The following is a 22,009-nucleotide window of genomic DNA, read 5'->3' as shown; positions in this document are numbered from 1 at the left end:
AAATTACCTTTCAAAGTTCATTGTTCATTCATTACTCATCTGCCCACCCATTCACTCATCCAATCATCCAAATGATATTCATGGAATGCCTACTTGGAGCCAGGCAAGAAGACAGATGTGGACTCTGCCTGATAGTCCCTGCTGCTGTCTTCCTTCCTTCAACTAAGAACTCCTTTAAGACAGGGACTGTGCCATTCTGCACAGAATACAGCCAGACGTTTATTTGCAGAAAATCATTTAATAAATACTTTTTTGACAGTAAGATTCCTGACTTCCCCTGCTGCCCACATGCCCTTCCAAACATATGGGAGTTAGAGAAAGAAATAGCAGAGAGAGGGTCTGCTTATCAAGTCTGACCTTTGGAGAATGACTACCTTGTAAATGACTATCTGTATCACTTCTGGATCTCTTTTGATTGATTGATTTTTTTTATCCTTATTATAGGTTGTGTTTTCCTGCTTCTTGCATACCTGAAAATTTTTTATTAGATACCCAACCAAAAACCAAACCCACTGCCGTTGAGAGTCAATTCCAACTCTTAACGACCCTATGGGACAGGGTAGAACTGCCCCATAGGGTTTCCAAGGCTGTAAATCTTTACACAAGCCAACTCTGACATCTTTCTTCCACAGATCGGCTGGTGGATTCGAACTGCTGACCTTTCGGTTAGCAGCCAAGCACTTAACCACTGCGCCACCATGGCTCCCTAAAAAAAATATATATGTTTATATATATATGTGTGTGTGTGTATGTATAATATATAATATATAAAAATCTATAACATATATATAACATAAATAACATACCACAACAAATACAGTTCCCTGCATATTGTAGGTGATGAATAAATGAACTTATCTTCTGAATATTATGTTTTTAACTTTGAAAAATAAATTAAACTTTGGGCAGTGAATATTCATTTTCTGGCCTTAAATTAGAAAACCATTTAGAGTAGTTCTTCTGAATCCTGGCATCACATTAGAATCACCAATGGCTTTTTAAAAATAGATGCCTGTATCCCACCCCAAACAAATCAGAATTTCTGGGGGTGGGGCCCAGGCATTCGTATTTTTTTAAAGTTCCTCAGGTGATTTTAATATCTAGCCAAGGATGAGAAGTACTGCCTCAAAGTCTCAATCACTTTTTAAGAACACTCCTAACAAATCTATGGGGAGCGGGGCAGGCAAGAAGCTGATGAAAATCAAAAGAACATGGGAGCTGGTTTTGGCACTGCTCATGTTTTTAGAAAAACAGATTTAGGACACAGAAAACAATTGCCCTTTAGAAGCCCAAAGGGAGGACCCTCAAATAGAATTGGCTTATTGGACTGCTATTATCTGGTCATGCTTGGCATCTACCCAGGAGGCCAGGCTGCCTGGTTAGGCACTCAGGGTGTTAGGTCATTGCTATTTCATTTCCTCCTGCCCCCATTGTCTTAGGCACATGCCCAATTTCCAGGAAATTCTGAGCCCGTAAATGTACCAAGCATATGGCTCACAATCCATAACCTAGCCAAATCTGTCTTCAAAGCAGAATTTTCCCAAGCCTAAGGAGAGGGGAAGTGTTCAAAAATAACAACAGAAAAACCTCAATGGAAGATGGAAATGAATTCAATTAGGGAATGAGTGAAAATGGAAGTAATCTTTTAAATCAGAGTGAGACCTTGCTTTTGAGACTCATTCCAAGATCCCAGTGACATTGAGTTGACAGGATGTTCAAGTCTTTTCTAGTCCTGGCTGCTTTTTAAAGCCAGTGTTTGAAAGTTACTATGCTTTTACACTCTCACTTTGCTTCATACAACAGCTCCTCTCTTATTTAATCAGAGTTACTGGGTTACACTCTTGCTGCTTCTGAGGTACCTAAAACTCTTAAGTGTTGAGAATCTGTGCAGTGTTAAAGACTCTTAACTCCCTAACAGTGCTGTTTTGTTGCAGAGACACTCTTCAGTTGAAAATGTTCATGGAATTGAATTTGGCAATAGCACTCTCTTCAACTCAATCCATCACATCACAATCTCCTAGGAGCTCAGATTTCCCCTGTCAGTTGTTTGTTTCAGACCATCTTCCTGAAATGAATTTACAGGCAGTCCCCGGATTATGAACAAGTTCCATTCCTAAGTCTGTCTTTAAGCCAAATTTGTATGTAAGTCGGAACAGTTAAGTACAATTCATATCTAACATCAGTTAGTCAAATGTTTGTCTTAGTATAGAGTATATAGTGTACCTTTCTATGTATAAATTAAAGAAACACTTCCAGATACACTAAAACATCTTTCACACAATACGATAATAATAATGTTTTGGTGAATATTGCAAAGTAGCGCCCATGTGTTAATATGAACCATTGTATGTACCTCAATTTTTTTTTATTTTGTAGGCTTTATTGGGGTTGGTTTGTAACTATGGGTTGTAGGTAATCCGGGGACTGCCAGTACTTTAAAGTTACAAATGATTAGAGTGCTTCTTCTCCAAGAGACAATTACATTGCTATTTTCTTAGGCAAGGAGAAAAACAACAGAGCATTAGTTTTTCCAAGCTTCCTTTGAGTATTGTTAAAAGAAGAATTGTCAGCTTAATCCAACATACTATAATAACTAAAAGACAACTGCTATTAAAATGCAACATTTTCTAACAAGACCATTTTGAGGAATTGTTTGGGAGGAGGGGTGAAGGGGGAACGATGAAGGGAGAAAGAGAAGGAATCTATTAAGTATTTCTGACCTTCAAAGACACTTTGGTCAGTGAATGCTGGAGACAAAATAAACCAAGTCTGAGACCTATTATTAAAATATTTTCTCTCCTCCTTAGCCCAATAATATATTATCCTGTCTCTTAGACTATTATGCCTTATTTTTTTTTCTGGATGAATTGATATCTTTTGACAGGCTTTGTTAAGAATACATGGTAAAGGTCAAGTAGAAGCCATTTGCTGGTGTTTTCTGGCAGCCTTGAGGCCATGGTAAATAGAGATTGGAAGTGGTTTTATTTTTCAGCATAACTTTATGGATATGCTTCCAATGGATTGTGCTGTTTTCTTATGCTGAAGCCCACAAGCCTTGTAGGATTTTCAAGACTTTGACTTAAGACTTTTAAAATGGAGTCATCCCAGACTTCTCCTCACCCCCTCAACTCTCAGGTCTAGTCAGACACCAAATCCAGATGGTTCTACTTTATAAATACCTCTGAAATCCATCCATTCTGCCACTGCCCTTGTTCAGGCCACCACATTTCTTTACTGTATCACTGCGGTAGTCTCTTAACTAGTCTGTCTGCCTCCAGTGCCTTCTTACCTCCAGTCGACCTTTCATCCTCCCATAAGAGTGATCTTTCTAAGGCACAGATCAGATAATGACAATCTTCCACCTAGAACGTACACACACAAACCTGCAAACATCCAGAATGAACTCTGAGCTCCTGCAGTAAGTGCTCTGATGAAAGAGCTCTGTGTACTCCTGCAGAGACAGCCTTTGGGAGTTAGGGAAAACTTCACTGAAGCGGTGACATTTGAGCAGGGTCTTGAAGGATGAATAAAACCTCTCCAGGAGGAGAAAAGGGAAAATAGCATTTCAAGCGGAGGGAATGATAGGTACAGAAGCACAGAGACACAAAAAGGCATAGCATGTTCGATGACTGTTGAGAAGCAAAGGGTCCGTCAGGACAGTGGCAAGAGATGAAGTTGATGGAATATGTGCATGTATCTGTTTTCCTAGCATACTGGCAGATACACAAAACTGAATGAATTGGATGAATAAGGAGAGAGACTATCAATCAATGTTAATTTATTGATTCATTCATTCCAATACACATTGAATACCTCAGGCTCCAGGCTGGAGCAAAATTAAGATCCTATTTATTGTTTTATACAACAGCAACAGTAAGACTGGTTTCAAAAACAAATTTGTTCTTATTTGCAGGCTTTTCCCTTTATAGTCACCCTGTCTTCTCAAGAAGTAGATTCTAGCATTCTCCTCATTCGCAGGCTTGACTTCAGCTCAGGGGCCTCTCTAAAGGAGTTAATTGCTTATCAACACCCTGTATTGATACTCCTGAGGAGGAATTGTTTTGGGGGGGTATGGATCTATAAAGATGCATTAGCGTATTACGAGAACCTCTGTTTTCTCCTCTTCTCTGATGTTAATAAACAACAGCAGGGTTGTTTATCATACGTCCTTGAAAAACTAGTCCAAAAGGGGATTAAAGATTAGGAATGCATAAAGCATAACTTCAGAACATTAATGATACAGTATAGCAAAATTAATGGGATGGGGGGAAGGAAGGAGGATAAAAATTTTGAACATGTAAATGAAGATCTACTGTATATAGTTCTATCTTTAGGGAATGCTAAATCACAATTTCATCATTTGTTAATTAGAAGGTAATTAAAATTGTAGTACCGTGATTGGATAAATAGTTAATGAAGGTTGAATAAACGAAGGAAGGAAACCTCGTGAAAGTAGTGTGTACATTTTGGGAAAAGCAAAGATACAAATGTTATTCATACAGTGCATCAGTCTTAAGGGATACCAGTATTGTTCTAGCGTTAATTGATAAACTTAACTCTCCAAAAAACAAGAGTTCTAGCCCTCACTCTCCCCTTCAAATCATCTTACACTGAAATGCAAATTCATCTGTCTGCTACTTCAGTTGTCACTCACAGCATGTGAAATTATTTTGTTGAACCTTGTTTACAACTTATTTGCTGGCAGCTTAAGAATCTATTAGAGGAAATTGGTGTACTCTGTGTGTAGTAACTGTTCCTACTAAAAGGGCTGCCTCAGCCCAGGCTCCTGACCAGATCCGGCTGACGAGCTAGTTTTCAAAACCAGTGGAGTGGTTTCTGCAGGGAGAACTGTGCTTGCTTTTGATAATTGCCTCAGCGTTATGAACTCAATCAGCCTGAAGGGAAGCCCTCATTACAAATCTGACAAGATAGACTCGCATTTCAATACCAGAACAACTCTCTATCCTCAGGCTCAGAAATCTACAATTCTTTTTTTTATTTAGACAGAGACACCCATAATACAGTACCTCTGGGCACATTCTCAGGCAAGTATTAAACAGATAACCTAACAGTCAGTGTGTTAGGAACCTGCCCTTTTCCTTTCACTCAGGTGGAAAATTGGTCAACAGGAATGGCAGCATGGCCTAGAGCCAGCTCAAAGCAGGCACTGATGAATCACCAGCTTTCTAATCCCCCCTCCCCAAAGATGTGGAGAGAAGGGTAGCTGCTGTGACTGTTCCCAGGGCTAAACAACAGCAAAATAAAGCTTTCTGTCTCTTTTCAGTACCTCTGAAGACTGCCAGACTTCACCCTAAGGAAAATGATAGATCGCCCGTCTACCATCTGTCACTTTGAACTGTTCCATCAAATCAACATTTTTTAAACTTTGTTTTCATTGAGGGAAGTGATTTTGCTGTGTTTCCCAAGCCTTAGATTGTACAGGAGGAAAGAGTCCCGCAGCATTCTTCTTCTTCTTCTTTTTTTTTTTTAAAGCAAAAAGAAAGTTTCAAAAAGGCAAAAGTGGGAAATGGACAACCATGCTGCTAGAGCCATGTCTGCCCGAATCCAAAGAGTATTACAGAATAGGCAAGAACAGGAAAACGGACAAGCATGCTGCCACAGCCATGTCTGCCGGAGTCCAAGGACCATTACAGAGTCATCAGTATATATTAACATTACAAATGAGGAAAACCATTGAAAGCTTTACCTTTTCACAGATTGGCTAGAAACTGTGATCCTATATTTTGAATTGTCTTTCTTAACAATCATTGGTACAGGTTTCAGTAACGACAGTCAGGAGGGTATTCATTGGTCCGACAAATTTCTGTTCACTAAATGCTAATAGAAAAAGAGTAGAAAATCTTTTGTGTTCTGTTTGATTGGCTTTATGTGAAAGTTTCCCTAGCATTCTTCTTCTTGAAGTTGGAATTATGTGCTTTGCTTTCCTGCTCACGGAACTCATACACCTTAATAGATTCAGTGCAGACTTTTCTAAAATAATTCACCTTTACCAGGCCTCAGAGAAGTCAGTCCCACAGGAAAAACACAAAGAACATTCCAAGTATAGGAAAATATGGATTTAGAGTGAAATGGTCTTCCTGCATTCCAGCTCTAGTGTCACTGTGAGCAGGATTCTAACAGTAGAGCACCCAGCTGGAACTGAGCACTGATTAACGCTTTGGGAGGAGGCATTTCAGTTGTAGGGGAAGTGTGGTTCTTTCATGTTGGAAATTTCAAGGTGGTGACAAATATGGTCTCCTCTCCTAAATTTGGTACAAGTAAAGAGCAATCCACTAACTACTCTAAGCATTATTTATTAATAATTTACCTTAATGTCTATGTATTATCTGTAAGAAAGAGAGGATTATAAAAGGAATGCAAAGCCAACACCTTCCAAGCTGTAAATAAAATGCAGTCTGAGGGTCTCTGGAGTCATAGCTACTTAAGTTTTCTTATTCCATTTTTGAGGTAAATTCATATAAAGTCTTGACTGGGTTAGAAGAAGGGAGCTAACACTTATTTAGTGTCTAATATGTGCTTGACCCTCAAAATGCATTCTCTCATTTAATTTTCCTCACATCCCTGAAAGGGAGGCATTGTCATCCCCATTTTACAATGCAGAAACAGTTTTAGAGCGATCAAGTGGCTTGTTTCAAGTCACGCACCTATTAAGTGGCAGATGTGGACTTGAATCTAGATCTGACTCTAGAGCAGCACTGTCCGGTAGAATTTTCTGCAATGCTGGAAATATTCTATATCAGTGCTGTCCAATACCATAGCCACTGGCCACATGTAGCTATTGAGCACTTGAAGTGTGGCTAGTGTGACTGAAGAACTGCACTTTAAATTTTATTTAGTTTTAATTAATTTAAACTTAGATTTAAATGACTACATGTATCTAGTGACTACTGTTTTAGACAGCATATCTCTTTTGTTGTTCTTGTTAGGTTCTTTCAAGTTGGTACCCACTCATAACGACCCTATATACAACAGAACGAAACACTGCCGAGTCCTGTGCCATCCTCACAATTGTTGTTATGCTTGAGACCATTGTTGCAGCCACTGTGTCAATCCATCTCCTTGAAGGTCTTCTGTTTTTCGCTGGCCCTCTACTTTACCAAGCATGATGTCCTTTTCCAGGAACTGATCCCTCCTGATAACATGTCCAAAGTATGTGACACATAGTTTCACCATCCTTGCTTCTAAGGAGCATTCTGGTTGTACTTCTTCCAGGACAGATCTGTAGAGCATATCTGTAGAGACTGCCTTTTCTTGACTGTAGTTTTCAAAGCAGGAATCTGCAACCTGGTGTCCATGGAAATATTAAGAGGAGATCCATATTTAGCGTTTCTTTTATAGTATTTTCTCTTATGAGGGTCATAGTCAATGGAAGGACTGTTTTCCCTCTTAGAAAATGAAAATGAGGTTATGCAGATACAAGATTAGTGGCTGAATATATGATAGTCTACCACTACTCCCCAAAGAGTTTTCAGAGATCCTAAGTTGGAGGGGATACTAGGAATGCTGAAGGAACACCTAGAGTATACTTCCTTGGTCTCTTCCTGACAGCCCCAGCAGAAGATTGGTTGGCATCTGGGTGGGAAACACAACTACTGTACTCAGTGTTGTAGGTGAGTTCAGTTCAACACACATTTTTGGAGTGCGAATAATATTGTACAAGTCACCACGTCGGGCATCTTGGTGGGGGGAGGATTAAAAACTGACTGGGGCATTGAGTCTGTCCTCAATGAGTTTACAGCCTAGTGGGGTGGGGTAAGGCAGGAGGGAAGAGAGATAAGACAAATGCTCAAAGAACTATAACATAGACTTGCTCTAAAAGGCAAAGTCCTGGTTAAGATCTGAGGAGGCCCAGAAAAGTGCTTTCGATCAAAAAACCTGTATTCCAATCCTTGTTCTACTGCTTGTTAGCTGTGTGACCTTGGGAAATTTACTTAAACTCTGGAAGTTTCCCTTTCCTTGTTGTAAAATGGGAATAATAACTAGAAAATAAAATAATGGGATAATGTATGTAAAGCAGGGCACATTCTAAACCAATGAATGGTAGTTTCCCCAGTGGCTACCCTCTCCCCCTTGGTGTGTATGTGTTGGGTTTAGATGTAGATAAGGAAAGGCATCCTGAAGAATATAGCATATGAAGTAAACATTAAAGGAAGGATGGTATTTTTTTTAATTGTGCTTTAAGTGAAAGTTTACAGTTCAAGTCAGTTTCTCATATAAAAATTTATACACACATTGCTATGTGACCCTAGCTGCTCTCCCTGTAATGTGACAGCACACTCCTCCTTTCCACCCCAGATTTCCCATGTCCATTCAACCAGCTCCTGACCCTCTCTGCCTTCTCATCTCACCTCTGGACAGGAGCTGCCCATTTAGTCTCATACATCTACTTGAGCTAAGAAGCATTCTCTTCATGAGTATCATCTTATGTCCCATAGTCCAGTCTAATCTTTGTCTGAAGAGTTGGCTTTGGGAATGGTTTCAGTTCTGGGCTAATGGAGAGTCCGGGGGCCATGTCTTCTGGGGTCCCTCCAGTCTCAGTCAGACCATTAAGTCTGGTATTTTTTACTAGAATTTGAGTTCTGCACCCCACTTTTCTCCTGCTCCGTCAGGGACTCTCTGTCGTATTCCCTGTCAGGGCGGTCTTTGGTGGTAGCCAGGCACCATCTAGTTCTTCTGGTCTCAGGCTGATGGAGTCTCTGGTTTATGTGGCCCTTTTTGTCTCTTGAGCTAATGTTTTCCTTGTGTCTTTAGTGTTCTTCATTCTCCTTTGTTCCAGGTGGCTTGGGACCAAAAGCTGCTCACTAGCTTTTAAGACCCCAGACGCCACTCACTAAAGTGGGATGCAGAACATTTTCTTAATAAGCTTTGTTATGCCAATTGACCTAGATGTCCCCTGAAAGCATGGTCCCCAGACTCCCACCCCTGCTACTCTGTCCCTCGAAGTGTTTGGTTGTATTCAGGAAACTTCTTAGCTTCTGGTTTCGTCCAGTTGTGCTGACTTCGCCTGTATTGTGTATTGTAGGAAGGATGGTATTTTAAAGGTTGGAAATCAAGCTGGTGGAGGAGCAGCATGAGCTAAAGACGTGGAGGTAGGAAGGTATTGGATAGAGTCGGTGAGTTCTAGGTAACCCCATTTTGCCCATGGGATCCCCAGACCAGCAGAATCAGCATCACCTGGGAGCTTGTTAAAAAAGCAGGCTCCAACCCAGACCAACTGAATCAGAATCTGTATTTTAAAAATGCTAGACCTAGTAGTTTGTGGAGTCACTAAAATTTGCTGAAGGATCACTGCCAGTGAAAATCTGCCTGTGACCTGTATCTCACTTTGAGAAATGAGACTTAAGCATAACTTTTCCTCCAGAAGTTCTTATGTCCACCACCATTTAAGCAAGCCCCTTAGTGGAAGAGGACTTCTGCCCTTTTCTTTCTCATCACTTCCCCGTTACCTTCGCTCACCCATTACTCTTCTACAGTTACCCTTGCTTCAGCTGAACTAGTTATACAGAATACTGAACTCATGAAATTGACAAAGTAGGTTTCATTTGTTTAACACCAGCTAACACCTGGAGCTGAGAAATGTTCCATTGTTTTTGTTGCTAACCACTATGGCTAAAGAGTGATATTGTAGTCCAACTTTTTGTAAATACTCCCTACTATGTAGCAGGTGGAATGCCTGGGTAGTGAGAGTTGCAAATGCAAAGTCAGAGGTTTTCAGACCTGGACTGAGGAAAGAGGAGGAGTGAATAAAAGTGAGGAGGGCCTCTCAGAGTCTGATAAATTCTGCAAAAGAACCTGCCAGCACATCAAGGGCCTGGCCATTATTCTAACCCCTTATTTCTCCAAAAGTTTTGAATTCAAATCTAATTTGGAGACACCCCCCGCCCTTCCCTTACCAGGGAGTCCCATATCTGATTTTAAACTGAAGTCAATTGGAAAATAGGATTCAGGTTATGGGATTTTTTTTTTCAATAGACAAATTAGCTAGAATGTTCCTATTGCCAAAGCAAAGGAAACTGGTACAATGTTTCTTCAACACGAATATCTGTCTAGAGATTTCTGCCGTGAATTGAATTTACCAGATTTCTCAGGACTTAACCATTTTATTTGAAAGGGAGCCGATCCAGGGTGGAATTGTGTTTCTTTCTTTCTTTTTTTTTTTTTTGTCAGGAGTGCAGTCTGTGGGCCACAGCTGCAAATAAGTGGCATGGACCCACGGGGTCACATTTCAGTGCTATGACCTGGGACAATCATTAAAACTGTTAGATTGCATCAGGAAGGTTAGTCTTAATTTGACCTGATAGTGGAAAGTTCTGGAGAGTGAATTGTGAAAGTAACTGTTACAGCAGCTGAACACAAAGAGATCATTGATCTTCTTTCACAAGAGTCATGAAAATTCTTCAGTGCTTTCCTCAAAGCCCACAAATCATTTGCATCTGTATGGCAGGCATCATTACATGTGAACTCCTTGACCTGCAGATTGGAATATTCACTGAGAACCACACTTCATTCTGAGATGCTTAATCCCCTGGTTCCACTGGATGAGAAATGTCATTCTCAAAGGACCCCATGCTTTCCCAACACGAATGCTTTCTAAAGTGGCCTTGTGTGTTATGAAGTCAGATAATCTGTATTTTGACATTACGTGAAATAACTAATCAGATGTCTAAGCCAGTCAGCCTGGTTTTAGATGAGATTACACTACTTCGTGGACTTGTTTAATGGTGAACACAGATACAGAAATAGCAAAAATATATGACACTACTGTTACTTATCTATTCTTCTTTATCAATTCGTGCTTCCCTTTAGACAGACTGTAAATTTTGTGGGGTTGGAGGGTCAGAATATGAGATGTGAGGGAAACAATTGAGCAAGTTTCAAGGTTCTGTTAAGTTTATCCTCAGGAATCAAAGGGCAAGACTGTGAGAACTTTATAAAGCTTTAGATAGTTTCTGACTTTTCCCTATTATGTGTTACTCCCTCATTTATTTTTCTTGTAGTGCTTGTCAGTAAAACCCTTAAAAAGCTATGCATTTCATGTGCTCATTTTAGAGACAATATACAAGTTGAAAGTTGAACAAAATGCATCCTTCTCCACAAGCAGTTTTGGGGGAATGAAAGGAACCCCCCAAAACAGAGTAGGTAGCAGTTTTAAAAAAGGAAAGGAGCCTAGCAAGGAATGGGCCCCTGCCATGAAGTGCCTCTAGGGTTTAGGACTGTCAGGAATTATATTGAGAAGACTCTTGTATTGCATAGAATAAAGAACTGGATCACCTCAAACGTTTCTTACACTTTATTAGTGGTTAGCAGGGGTGGGAAGGAGGGGGAAAGAAGGAATCATTGTTTAGGGGACACTGAGCTTCTTTTACGGGTGATGGAAAAATTTGAAAAACAGATAGTGATGGTTGCACAACATGATGAACATAATGTCACTAAATTGTTCATGTAAAAAATGTTGAAATAGCAAATGCTTTGTATATATATGGAGCCCTGGTGGTGCAGTAGTTAAGAGCTCGGCTGCTAACCAAAAGGTCGGCCGTTCGAATCCACCAGCCGCTCCTTAGAAATCCTATGGGGCAGTTCTTCTCTGTCCTATAGGGTTGCTATGAGTCTGAATCAACTCAACAGCGATGGGTTTTTTGTTTTATATATATGTACCACAATTTTAAAAAAAAGTTTCTTCCAAACCTAGTATTTTCCATTTTTATTCGGTCTGGTAGAGAAATGGTAGAAATTGCTTTCACAAGAGATTTAAAGATAAATTCTGTATTTTTGGTGAGAATTATAGAAATTTTTATGTTTAAGTCATGATTGAATTTCAGCAACAAGAATGCTTAGGATTAAAATGGTGGTTTTCCTTTTAGAATTTAAATAGTTTTAATGGGGCTATTTTACTTAAAATAGCATTCAGCATGCATCACATATGCATGATACAAAAATGATCCTTTGAAGTCCCTTTTGATTTACTGGTGTATCGATTTATTTAATACTGTCTTCAGGGAGGAATGAAACAATACAATAAAAGTAGCTGGGAAACACTGGTGTCAGGATTTTATTTCTATTGCCCTTGCTCTCAAACTACAAATGTTTGGCTACTGTATGGGGTCCTAGATAATACAAAATGTTTGTATTCATTGAATCAGCTGAGTGGGATGTCTCTCCTTGGTATGAGATCTTTCCCTACAAGAAACAAGGCCCGAGATGGTGTGCGGAATTATCAGGATTTTCATATATTTGGATCATATATGAGGTGAAGACGTAGAAAGTACTTGAAATGTCAGTCTCATTCAGTGCCGAACAAAAATCTGGACATCAGCATGAGGACTAAAATGCCTAAATCCCAAAAGTTATCATCAGGGACTAAATAAAAGGCAAGGAAGATTATAGTAAAATGTCTATGATCGAATACCTTTAGCTGATCCGATTATTTTTCCTGGACTCCTTCAACTTTTAGAAAAAGGGACACATAGCAACGGAAAGATTCAATGAGTAAGGTAGGGTATATCCTTGGATCAGGGCAAATTCAGACCAGTCTCCTTACATTGTGTAGCTACAATTCTAGATATTGAAAATGGAAGTTCAAAATGATAATACTAGCAGTTAGTATATATTACTGTGTGCCAGATATGATACAGATTATTCTACATACATGATCTCACTTAATCCTTTTAACAGTCCCCTGAGTTAGGTACTGTTACTAGCCTCATTTTATATATCAAGGCTCTGAAGTGCTGTAAGATCCTCAGTCATCTGTTTAATAAGGCAGGGAAATGGACTAATACATTATTCTGTAAAATTATCAAATGCAAGACAAAATAAAAAAGACTTTTCTGATTAACCATCATTAATCAGAACCTCCTAATCTCTGAGCATTTCTTTTAATCAAGCTTTTACCATCCTGCAGTATAGTACTCAGATGATGGCAATGCATTTAAAATTTAATTATTTTAAGTAGTGTTGATATAATCAGCATCATATTTTTTAAGTTGTGGCATTAATTCTTGATTATCAGGTGTCATGTCCATATTCTAATTAAATGGGTTAATAGGATGAGTTACCAACCCCCACCCCATTGAATATTAATTTATTCATTCAACACCCACTCTGTGCCAGAAATGGGGTTAGGCACCAGGGATACAGTTGTGGAAAACAGAGAGAGAGAGAGAGAGATTGCTCCTTTGAGAAACTTATAAGTTTACAGGGAAGAAGTTTGTTTTAATTCACTTAGAATAATATAATAATTATATAAACATATTTATATAAAACATATTTTTTTTATCTTTTCAGCAATCCTGTGGAGTGTTATCATTCCTCTTTTACACATTATGAAACTAAGACTAGGAGGGATTACTTGATTTACCAAAAGCTAGATGGCACCTAACAACAACAACCCAGCTAGTAAGGGACAGAGCCAGGATTTGAACCCTGATAGGCGGGGCTCGGAAGAACATACTCTTCCCACTATACCATACTATCTTCCATGGAACTTGTTGTGGTCAGTGTGATACTGTATCAAGAAGTGCCAAGAAAAGTTTTGGCATAGTACACTAAGCATATTTGACCCTGTGACTATTAGGTGTAAGAAACCTCTTCATTTGTAAATGATATAAAAATCTAGTCTTCTTTGAAAATAGTATTAGCCACAATCTCAGTATTTTCTAATACACAGAAATCAGTGTTTGTTTCTTTACTTCTAGTCATGGTAAGGAAACCCTGGTTGCATAGTGGTTAAGTGCTATGGCTGCTAACCAAAAAGTTGGCAGTTCAAATCCACCAGGCGCTCCTTGGAAACTCTATGGGGCAGTTCTACTCTGTCCTGTAGGGTCACTATGAGTCGGAATTGACTTGACAGCAACAGGTTTGGTTTGAGTTTTAGTCATGGTAAGGATTTAATAGGCTATGGATATGATGCAGTGAACAGCTGACAAGATACAGAAGCAAGTTTTCATTTTTTCACTTAGTTACTAAGATGATATAAAGGAGGAATGTTTGACAAGTCACAGAAGACACTTAATGGAGGTGTTCCAAGCAGAGTCTGAGAGCTGAAGAAACAGTTCTTGTTATGTGGGCTGAAAACATTAGCATGGAAGTGCTTTTGCATTAAAAACAATAATGTTAAGTCATTTTGTTAGAAGCTTAACATTCATTTTACTGGAACTTTACTGACCTTTTGTGACTGGATTCCAAGCTTTTTAGTGACATTTTACAACATTACCTCAAGAATCATAAAGCTACGGACCGTAGAAAAATTGGAGGTTAAAACGTGAGCCATGTCAGGCCAACCTAACTCCCCCTTTGATAGGATTAGAGAACTAGTGGATAAAAGGCTTAGGAGAGATGGCCTATCTTTGGGCTTTAACAAAGCTTTTGATTCCACATTTCATGAAGTTTTACTTGAAACATTTGAAATTCCAGATGCTGCCTCCAGAGGAGTAAGAAACTATCTCTGCTCATCCCTGACTGAACCGTATATGACTTAAGGAGTAGAGAGAGCCTTATTCCATTTTATATGGTGTTGCAGCAACTAGGAAAGTAAGCATACTTCTGACATCATTTGAAGAGGCTGAGATTAACACTTCCCAAATCTGGGCCCTAACTCCCCATCACTTCAGCTCTTCAGCAACCCCCCGTGTGATTTCTATATCTTTGTTTTCTTTTTTTTCCCTCAGTTACTGTGGATTTATGAGTTTCTTTTTGTGAAACCTCCATATTATCATTGGAAGTGACTTTGACACCAGGATAGTGTAATGATTATATCTGCATCAATTCAACAAACTTTGCCATGAAAGTATGGAAAAATGTTAGGGGGCAGTTCAAGGAACACAAGGCCAAGCTTTTTCAAAGAAAGAGTGGGTCCAAACCTAGCCACATTTCAAGAGGGGCCTGTCTCTTCAGGGAAGAGGTAGAAGACAGTTGGTAGCTTGTAGCCAAAAATCTTAAGTTCCCACAGAAACAGGAGGGATCTTACAAATGACAGAGCCACTGTCTTATAAGAACTTATTTTTTAAGTTCTGTACTTGTCTACAAGATCTGTAAAAATGACAGAGGGCAACAAATAGGCTTCAAGGAATTCACCAGTTACTCCTAGACTCTTAAGATTTAAAAGGTTTTCCACTAGTGGCTCATATAATAAAAATTGGAGATGACCCAAGTCCTTAATGGAGGCTGGATTTTGGCTTTCTTTTTCTTCCTCAGGACTGAACCAGCTGCCCTTTGACCCTGCTAGCAACAACGAACCCTTGCAGTTTGGTAGTGCCAGTGGCCCTCTGGTCACAGAAGGCCTCATTGAGAATGGAGGGGAATCGAGCAAGAAAAGGAAGAGAACAAATACTCCTTCAGGTAAGCTAGGTCACAATGCACTCTCTTAAGTCAGTGTTATTAACTTTTTTTTTTTTTGCTTCAGAATCTCTGCACATGCCATTCATTTTTTTGTTTTTTTTATTGCACTTTAGGTGAAGGTTTTCAGAACAAACTAGCTTCTCATTAAATAATTAGTACATATATTGTTTTATGACATTGGTTAACAACCATGACATGTTAGTGCCCTCCCTTCTCGACCTTGGGTTCCCTATTACCAGCATTCCTGTACCCTCCTGCCTTCTAGTCCTTGCCCCTGGATTGTTGTGCCTCATTAGTCCCATTTGGTTTTATGAGGCTGTCTAAACCCCGGCTGAACGGTGAACCGTGGGAGTGACTTCAGTACTGAGCTAAAAGGCTGTCTAGGGGCCATACTCTTGGGGTTTCTCGAGTCTCCGTCAGGCCAGTAAGTCTGGTCTTTTTTTGAGTTAGAATTTTGTTCTACATTTTTCTCCAGCTCTATCCAGGACCCTCTTTTGTGATCCCTGTCAGAGCAGTCAGTGGTGATAGCCGGGCACCATCTAGCTGTACTGGACTCAGTCTGGTGGAGGCCTTGGTAGCTGTGGTCCATTAGTCCTTTGGACTAATCTTTTGCTTGTATCCTGTTCTCTTCATTCTCCCTTGCTTCCGAAAGGGTGAGACCAGTGGAGTATCTTAGATGGCGGCTCACAGGCTTTTAAGACCCCAGATGCTACTCACCAAGGTAGAATGTAGAACATTTTCTTTATAAACTGTTACGCCAGTTGAGCTAGATGTTCCCCGAGACCGTGGTCCCCACAGCCCTCAGCCCAGTAATTCGGTCCCTCAGGGAATTTGGATTTCTCCATGGAGCTTCCATGACCTTACCTGGAACAAGTTGTGCTGGTTTCTCCAGTATTGTGTACTGTCTTACCCTTTACCAAAGTTACCACTTATCTGTTGTCTATTTAGTGTTCCCCCCACCCCTCCCCTCCCTCATAACCACCAAAGATTGTTTCTTTTTGTGTGTAAACATTTTCATGAGTTTTTATAGTAGTGGTCTTATACAATATTTGTCCTTTTGTGATTGACTTATTTCACCAGCATAATGCCCTCGAGATTCATCCATGTTGTGAGATGCTTCACAGATTCATCATTGTTCTTTATCGTTGCATAATACTCCATTGTGTGTATGTACCATAGTTTATTTATCCATTCATCTGTTGATGGGCATCTAGATTGTTTCCATCTTTTTGATATTGTGAACAATGCTGCAGTGAACATGGGTGTGCATATATCTATTCGTGTGATGGCTCTTATTTCTCTAGGATATATTGCTAGGAGTGGGATTGCTGGATCATATGATACTTCTATTTCTAGCTTTCTAAGGAAGCGCCATATTGTTTTCCAGAATGGTTTGTACTGTTTTACATTCCCACCAGCAGTGCATAAGAGTTCCAATCTCCCCAAAGCCTCTCTAACATTTGTTATTTTCTGGTTTTTTGATGCATGCTGGTAATGCTGGAGTGAGATGGTATCTTATTGTGGTTTTGATTTGCATTTCCCTAATGGCTAGTGATAGCAAGCATTTCCTCATGTGTCTGTTATCTGCTTTACTGTCTTCTTTGGTGAAGTGCCTGTTTATTTCCTTTGCCCATTTTTTAATTGGATAATTTGTCTTTTTGTTGTAGAGGTGTTGGATTTTCCTGTAGATTTTAAAGATTAGACATTTGTCGGATTTGTCATAGCCAAAATTTTTTTCCCAGTCTGTAGTTTCTCTTTTTACTCTTTTGGTGAAGTCTTTTCATTAGCATAAGTTTTTAATTTTTAGAAGATCCCAGTTATCTAGCTTTTCTTCTGGAGTTTGTGTGTTGTTAGTTACAGTTTGTATCCTGTTAATGCCATGTATTAGGGCCTCTAGTGATGATCCTATTTTTTCTTCTATAAACTTTATAGTTTTTGGCTTTATATTTAGGTCTTTGATCCATTTTGAATTAGTTTTTGTATATAGTGTGAGGTATGGGTCCTGTTTCATTTTTTTGCAGATGGACATCTAGTTTTGCCAGCACCATTTGTTAAAAACTGTCTTTTCCCTATTTGATGGACTTTAGGCCCTTGTCGAAGATCAGGTGACTGTAGGTGGAGGGATTTACATCTGGGTTCTCAATTCTGTTCCATAGGTCAATGGATCTGTCGTTGTACCAGTACCAGGCTGTTTTGACTACTGTAGCTGTATGGTAGGTTCTGAGGTCAGGTAGTGCGAGTCTTCCTACTTTGTTCTTCTTTTTCAATAATGCTTTACTTATCCAGGGCCATTTCCCATTCCATGTAACGTTAATGATTGTTTTCTCCATCTCTTTAAAGAGTGTTGTTGGTATTTAGATTGGGATTGCATTGTATTTGTAGATTGCTTTGGGTAGAATTGTCATTTTCACAATGTTGAGTCTACCTATCCCTGAGCATAGTATGTTTTTCCATTTCTGTGGATCTCTTTTGGTTTCTTGCAATAGTGTTTTGTAGTTTTCTTTGTATAGGTCTTCTACATCCCTAATTAGATTTATTCCTATGGATTTTATCTTTTAGGGGCTATTATAAATGGTATTGTTTTCCTGATTTCCTTTTCATCATTCTCTTTTTTGATATATAGGAATCCAACAGATTTTTGTATGTTTATCTTGTATTCTGCTACTCTGCTGAATCTTTCTGTTAGTTCCAGTAGTTTTCTTGTGGAGTCTTTAGGGTTTGCTATGTATAGTATCATATCTCCCACAAACAGGGACAGTTTAACTTCTTCGTTACTAATTTGGATGCCCTTTATTTCTTTTTCTTACCTTTTTGCTCTAGCTAGGACTTCCAGCACAATGTTAAATAGGAGTGGTGATAAAGGACATCTTTGTCTTGTTCCTGTTGTCAAGGGTATATTTTTCAGCCTCTCTCCGTTAAGAATGATGTTGGCTGTTGGTTTTGTATAGATGCCCTTTATTATGTTGAGGAATTTCCCTTCTGTACCTATTTTATTGAGACTTTTTATCAGGAATGGGTGTTGGACTTTGTTGAATGCCTTTTCTGCATCAATTGAGATGATCATATGATTCTTTTATTTATGTGATGGATTACATTGATTGATTTGCTAATGTTGAACCATCCTTGCATACGTGGTATGAATCCTGCTTGGTCGTGGTGTATTATTTTTTTGATATGATACTGAATTCTCTTGCCTAGAATTTTGTTGAGAATTTTTGCATCTATATTCATGAGAAATAATTGGTCTGTAATTTTCTCTTTTGTGGTATCTTTGCCTGATTTTGGTATCAGGGTTATGCTGGCTTCATAGAATGAATTCAGAAGTATCCCTTCCTTTTCTATGTTCTGAAATAGTTTGAGCAGTACTGATGTAAGCTCTTCTCTGAATGTTTGGTAGAATTCTCCAGTGAAGCCATCTGGGCCATGGTTTCTTTTTGGTTGGGACTTTTTTTTATTACCTTTTCCATCTCTTTTTGTTAGGGTTGTTCAGATTTTCAACCACAATTTGTGATAGTTTGGATAAGTAGTGTGTTTCTAGAAATTTGTCCATTTCCTCTAGATTTTTAAATTTGTTGGAGTATAGTTTTTCATAATACTCTGTTATGATCCTTTTTATTTCAGTTGGGTCTGTTGTAATGTCCCCCATTTCATTTCTTATTTGGGTTATTTGTGTCCTCTCCTGTTTTTCTTTTGTCAGTCTGGCCAGTGGTTTGTCGATTTTGTTGATTCTTTCAAAGAACCAACTTTTGGTTTTGTTGATTCTTTCTGTTGTTTTTCTGTTCTCTATTTCATTTATTTCTGCTCTGATCTTTATTTCCTTTCTTCTGGTGGCTGTAGGCTTCTTTTGCTGTTCTCTTTCCGTTTGTTTGAGTTGTGTAGCTAATGTTTTGATTTTGTCCCTTTCTTCTTTTTGATGTGTGCATCTGTTGCTTTAAATTGACCTGTGATCACTGCCTTGCTGTTTTAGTATGATGTGTTTTCATTATCATTTGATTCTAGGAATTTTTTTGATTCCATCTTTGATTTCTTCTATTACCCAGTGGTTTTTAAGCAGAGTGTTATTTAGTTTCCATGTAATTGATTTTTTCCTTGCTCTTCCTGTTGTTAATTTCTACTTTGATGGTGTTGTGATCAGAGAAGATACTTCATATTATCTCAGTGTTTTGGATTTTTTGAGGGTTACTCTGTGGCCTAAGATGTGGTCCATTCTGGAGAACATTCCGTTTGCATTAGAAAAGAATGTGTACTTTGCAGCTGTTGTGTGGAATGTTCTTTATATGTCTGTGAGTTCAAGTTGGCTGATTGTGGCCTTTAGATCTTCTGTATCTTTGTTGAGTTTCTTTCTAGATGTTCTGTCCTTTACTGAGAGAGGCGTGTTGAAGTCTACTGCTATTATAGTTGAACTGTCAATGTCTCTTGTCAGCGCTATTAAAGTTTGTTTTATGTATCTTGGAGCCATGTCATTGGGTTTGTAGATATTTATTTATGGTTATGTCTTCATGATGGATCATCCCTTTAATCATGATATAGTGCCCTTCTTTGTCCTTTATGGTGGATTTTGTTTTAAACTCTGTTTTATCTGAGATTAGTATTGCCACTCCTGCCCTTTTTTGGTGACTATTTGCTTGATATATTTTTTTCCATCCTTTGATTTTTAATAAGTTTATATTTTTGTTTCTAAGGTGTGTCTCTCATATATATCATATTGATAGATCCTGTTTTTTATCCATTCTGTCAGTCTCTGTCTCTTTATGGGTGCATTTAGGCCATTTACACTCAGTGTAATTATTGATAGTTGTGAGTTTATTGCTGTCATTTTCTAGTGCTTTTTTTTTCTTGTGCTGATGATTTCTTTGTTCCTCTTACTCTCCTGTGCGGAATTCCTTTTGTTTGTGACCTTTTTTTTCATGTCTTTTGTTTTTGTAGGGTTTGTTTTTACTGAGACTTTATGTTTTTCTTCTTTATTTTGATGAGTAGGTTAGTTAACTTTCTTTGTGGTTACCTGGAAAATTACCCTAATCTCCCTAGGTTTGAACCAGTCTATTATTACATGATACAGCCTTGCCTTCCTCTCCATTAGAAAGTTCTATACCTATACCTTTTATTCCCTCTTTTATTGTTCTGACATTGGTGTCATTTGCAGAGTCACTGCTCTGGTTTCCTGTTGTAACTCTTTTGGTTTCTAATAGTCCTTGAGTCTTCATTTCCTGTGTTGGTATCTGACTGGTGCGATCTTGTGTCCTAGGTTCAGGCTGTTGTCTGATGTTGTTTGTTCTCAAACTGAAGGACTCCCTTTAATAATTCTTCTAAGTTTGGTTTGGTTTTTACATATTCCCTTAATTTCTGCTTATCTGGAAATGTCCTAATTTCACCATCATATCTGAATCAGAGTTTTGCAGGATATATTATTCTCTCCTGGCAATTCTTTTCTTTCAGGGTTTTATGTGTGTCATCCCATTGTCTTCTTGCCTGCATGGTTTCTGCCGAATACTCTGAGCTTAGTCTTATTGTTTCTCCTCTATATGTGACTTTTTGTTTTTCTGGAGCTGCTCTCAGGATTCTTTCTTTGTCTTTGGTTTTAGTGAGTATGATTATTATTGCCTTGGTGATTTTCTTTTTGGGTCTCTTCTGTGGGGTTCATTGAGCTTTTTGGATGGTCAACTTTTTGTCTTTCACAATATTAGGGAACTTTTCTGTCAGCAGTTCTTCAATGATCCCCTCTGTTTTCTGTTTTCTCCCCCTGTTCTGGAACTCTGATCACTTGCACATTTTTGCTTTTGATTGTATCCCACATAATTCTCAGGGTTTCTTCATTTTCCTTTGTTCTTTTTTCTGATTTTTCCTCAGAGTTGTATCCAAGTGTTTGTCTTCAGTTTCACTGATCCTGTCTTCCATTATTTTAGACCTGCTTCTTAGCCCTTCTGTGTCACTGTCCATTTCTGAAATCTTCTTGTTTATCTTTTGGATTTCTAATTGTTGTTTTTGTGTGATTTCTGGTTGTGAATTTATTTTAGCATTTTGTTCCTGTGTTATTTTCCTGAATTCTTCCATTTTTTGTCTGCCTTTTTCGTGAATTTGTCTATTTTTTCCTCATTTTTGTCTGCTTTTTGCTTCAGCTCTTGGATAGCTGTGAATATGAGAGATTTGAATTCCCTATCAGGTAGTTGTAGTGTCTTTTCTTCTACTGGAAAGTCATCTGGTGTTTTATTTTGAATGCCTGCTGGAACCATCCTGTCCTGTTTTTTTAATATGTTTTTATATTGTTGGCTGTCTTTGGGACACTCAGTAGTTATTTTCTTTGGTCATTGATTGTAGATATGTTTGTTTCATCCTGCTTTTATGTTTTATTTGATTATGTCTGAGCAGGCAGCCTGTGCATTCTTTGTTGTTTGCTTGTCTGTGGACACGATATTTTTCACCTCCTTGTCCCATGAGCAGGGTCAGTCGCCCAGCTAAGGTGCAGCAGGGCAGGTCCTGCTGAAGAGGAGGGGCTGAGGTGGGTTGTTTGTGGCACGTACTGGGGCTGACAAGGTGAGCCCAGGGTCAGTGCAGGGCAGGTTCTGGTAGGCCGTGCCTTTGCTGCTCAGGAATGCAATATTCAGTATATGGTGCATATAGGCAGGAAGGAAGGAGAAGGGGACGTTGTGATGTG

General features: G+C 38.8%; 1 protein-coding gene across 4 annotated transcripts in view; it reads left to right on the top strand.

The window, feature by feature from the left end:
- The window catches only part of ENOX2 (ecto-NOX disulfide-thiol exchanger 2), a 312,866-nt gene that overhangs the window by 124,436 nt on the left and 166,421 nt on the right, over window positions 1-22,009 (top strand). For 2 of the 4 annotated variants that reach the window (XR_002824593.1, XM_023734302.1), the window contains exons 1-2: window positions 14,349-14,550; window positions 15,214-15,357. The gene's annotated coding sequence lies outside the window, so the exon portion shown is untranslated. Of the gene's footprint in view, window positions 1-14,348; window positions 14,551-15,213; window positions 15,358-22,009 lie in introns of those variants that run through there. The other 2 variants (XM_023734304.1, XM_023734306.1) reach the window with 1 other exon arrangement.

Source organism: Trichechus manatus, unplaced genomic scaffold (genome assembly GCF_000243295.1).
Source record: "Trichechus manatus latirostris isolate Lorelei unplaced genomic scaffold, TriManLat1.0 scaffold00066, whole genome shotgun sequence".
NCBI classification, from domain to species: domain Eukaryota; kingdom Metazoa; phylum Chordata; class Mammalia; order Sirenia; family Trichechidae; genus Trichechus; species Trichechus manatus.
This window is presented reverse-complemented; position numbering and strand designations above follow the sequence as displayed.